This window comes from Rutidosis leptorrhynchoides, chromosome 3 (genome assembly GCF_046630445.1).
Source record: "Rutidosis leptorrhynchoides isolate AG116_Rl617_1_P2 chromosome 3, CSIRO_AGI_Rlap_v1, whole genome shotgun sequence".
Taxonomy (NCBI): domain Eukaryota; kingdom Viridiplantae; phylum Streptophyta; class Magnoliopsida; order Asterales; family Asteraceae; genus Rutidosis; species Rutidosis leptorrhynchoides.
In genome coordinates this window covers 392,860,793-392,864,367 of record NC_092335.1, presented here as the reverse complement: position 1 = coordinate 392,864,367, position 3,575 = coordinate 392,860,793, and the positions used below count along the sequence as shown (strand labels likewise).

Here is a 3,575-nt window from a genome sequence, read left to right as displayed (position 1 = left end):
GTGGGCAAAATCAGAAAAGTCTTTTAATTTGATAACTTTAATAATTTTTATCTTTATAACTAATAGGATATTCTGTGAACGCACCGAGCAAAACGTTCACCACCTTTCATACGTTCACCACCTGTAACTCGATCAAGACATCTAGCCAATATCGTCGCCGTTGATTTTTCTTTAGAATCATCATCTAGTCGACCAAGTACTCCAATTCAAATTTTCGATAATCCATTTTTTGAACCCGACCTCACAATTGAGAACCCGAAGGATATTCATGGACAATTCAAAGATCCTAAACCACTAATCATTCCTCCTGAACCACAAATCATTCAACCAGAGATTGTCGAGGAATAAACCATTAAATCTGAATCCTCTAGTGATTCAGATTCAACAAATTCAATCATGGAAAATCAGGAACCTCTAAGTATGGAAGATCGAATGAGAGCCACACGCACGGGCCAAGGTCATGCCATTACTCAACCAGACATTAATACACCAGATTATGAAATCAAAGGACAAATCCTACACATGGTAACTAATCAATGCCAATTTAGTGGTACACTAAAGGAAGATCCAAACGAACATCTTCGAACTTTTAATAGGATCTGTACTCTATTTAAAATTAGAGAAGTTAAGGATGAACAGATCTATCTCATGTTATTTCCCTGGACTTTAAAGGGAGAAGCCAAAGATTGGTTAGAATCGTTACCTGAAGGAGCGATTGATACATGGGATGTTTTTGTTGAAAACTTTCTTAAAAGATTCTTTCCGGCATCTAAAGCCGTGAGACTTTAAGGAGAAATTGTTACGTTCACGCAAAAGCCAAATGAAACTCTATATGAGGCATGGACAAGATTCAGAAAGTTGTTGAGAGGATGTCCTCAACACGGTTTAGATACTTATCAAATAGTACAAATATTCTACCAAGGATGCGACGTTGCTACAAGAAAAGACATCGACACAGCAGCTGGTGGTTCCATTATGAAGAAAATCGCAACTGAAGCTCACAAAATTATTGATAATACAGCCTCCCACTTGAAATTTCCCGTTCATATTAATTATAAACGTTCCATATTAATTGATTTCGTTGCGAGGTTTTGACCTCTATATGAGACGTTTTTCAAAGACTGCATTCGATTTTAGAACAAACCATAACCTTTAAAATATTACGACGATTATCAAATAATGATAATCTAAAATATAGCGTTTTTCACACGACCATTACATAATGGTTTACAATAATATTACACATCAACATAAGTCTTCGAATGCAGTTTTTTTAAACAATATTATACAATCATGGACTCCAAATCTTGTCCTTAATTTAGTATGCAATAGCGGAAGCTCTTAGTATTCACCTGAGAATAAACATGCTTTAAACGTCAACAAAAATGTTGGTGAGTTATAGGTTTAACCTATATATATCAAATCGTAACAACAGACCACAAGATTTCATATTTCAATACACATCCCATACATAGAGATAAAAATCATTCATATGGTGAACACCTGGTAACCGACATTAACAAGATGCATATATAAGAATATCCCCATCATTCCGGGACTCCCTTCGGATATGATATAAGTATCGAAGTACTAAAGCATCCGGTACTTTGGATGAGGTTTGTTAGGCCCAATAGATCTATCTTTAGGATTTGCGTCAATTAGGGTGTATGTTCCCTAATTCTTAGATTACCAGACTTAATAAAAAGGAGCATATTCGATTTCGATAATTCAACCATAGAATGTAGTTTCACGTACTTGTGTCTATTTTGTAAATCATTTATAAAACATGCATGTATTCTCATCCCAAAAATATTAGATTTTAAAAGTGGGACTATAACTCACTTTCACAGATATTTCCTTCCTCGGAAATAAGACTTGGCCACGGATAGATTCACGAACCTATACAAATATGTACATCTATACCAAAGTATGATCAAAATATAATTACAACCATTTTTATTATGTTTTAAAGATTTGTGTGTATTAAGTCAGTTGTCCTCGTTAATAACCTACAACTAGTTGTCCAGAGTTAGATGTACAGAAATAAATCGATATATATTATCTTGGATCAATCCACGACCCAGTGTATACACATCTCTGGCTAGATCACAACTCAAAGTATATATATATTTTTGGAATCAACCTTAACCCTATATAGCTAACTCAAACATTACTGCATATAGAGTGTCTATGGTTGTTCCAAATAATATATATACATGGGTCGATATGATATGTCAAAACATTTGCATACGTGTCTATGGTATCCCAAGATTACATAATATATTAGAATACATGTATAATACAATATAAGTTAGCTAGGATATGATTTGTATAGATTTTTTAAACATTTCCCGTAGCTAAAAAGATCAAAAATATCCAATCTTGTTTTACCCATAACTTCTTCATTTTAAATCCGTTTTGAGTGAATCAAATTGCTATGATTTCATATTGAACTCTAATTTACGAATCCAAACATAAAAGGTATAGGTTTATAGTCGAAAATTTAAGTTACATGTCAATTACTAAAGAGGTAGTCATTTCCGTCGAAAGAACGACATCTTGATGACCATTTTGAAAAACATACTTTCACTTTGAGTTTAACCAAGATTTTTGGATATAGTTTCATGTTCATATGAAAAATCATTTTCCCAGAAGAACAACTTTTAAATCAAGGTTTATCATAGTTTTTAATTATCCAAACCCAAACAGCCCCCGGTTTCACTACGACGGCGTATATCCGATTTTATGGTGTTCATCGTGTTTCCAGGTTTTAAATCATTAAGTTAACATATCATATAGATATAGAACATGTGTTTAGTTGATTTTAAAAGTCAAGTTAGAAAGATTAACTTTTATTTGCGAACAAGTTACAAAGTTTGAATATGAATATTACCTTGAATTAGAAAGATAACCTACTGTAAATAACAAAGGTTCCTTGATCTTAGATGATTACTTGGAATGGATTAGAAAGCTTGGAAGTAGACTTGCAAACTTGGAAGTATTCTTGATTTTTATGAAACTATACTTATGGAATTTATGAAGAACACTTAGAACTTGAAGATGGAACTTGAGAGAGATCAATTAGATGAAGAAAATTGAAGAATGAAAGTGTTTGTAGGTGTTTTTGGTCGTTGATATATGGATTAGATATAAAGGATATGTAATTTTGTTTTCATGTAAATAAGTCATGAATGATTACTAATATTTTTGTAATTTTATGAGATATTTTATGCTAGTTGCCAAATGATGGTTCCCACATATGTTAGGTGACTCACATGGACTGCTAAGAGCTGATCATTGGAGTGTATATACCAATAGTACATACATCTAAAAGCTTTGTATTGTACGAGTACGAATACTGGTGCATACAAGTAGAATTGTTGATGAAACTGAACGAGGATGTAATTGTAAGCATTTTTATTAAGTAGATGTAATTTGATATGTGTATTGAAGTATTTAAAAAGTGTAAGAATACATATCAAAACACAACATGTATATACATTCTAATGGAGTCGTTAAGTCTTCGTTAGTCGTTACATGTAAGTGTTGTTTTGAAACCTTTAAGTTAACGATCT

At 32.6% G+C, this 3,575-nt stretch overlaps 1 non-coding gene across 1 annotated transcript; it reads right to left on the bottom strand.

The window, feature by feature from the left end:
• Nucleotides 1-780: 780 nt before the first annotated feature.
• On the bottom strand, nucleotides 781-887 carry LOC139903412 (small nucleolar RNA R71). Its single transcript, XR_011778232.1, has one exon. It is a non-coding gene; the product is annotated as a small nucleolar RNA R71 (small nucleolar RNA).
• Between the last annotated feature and the right edge of the window lie 2,688 nt (nucleotides 888-3,575).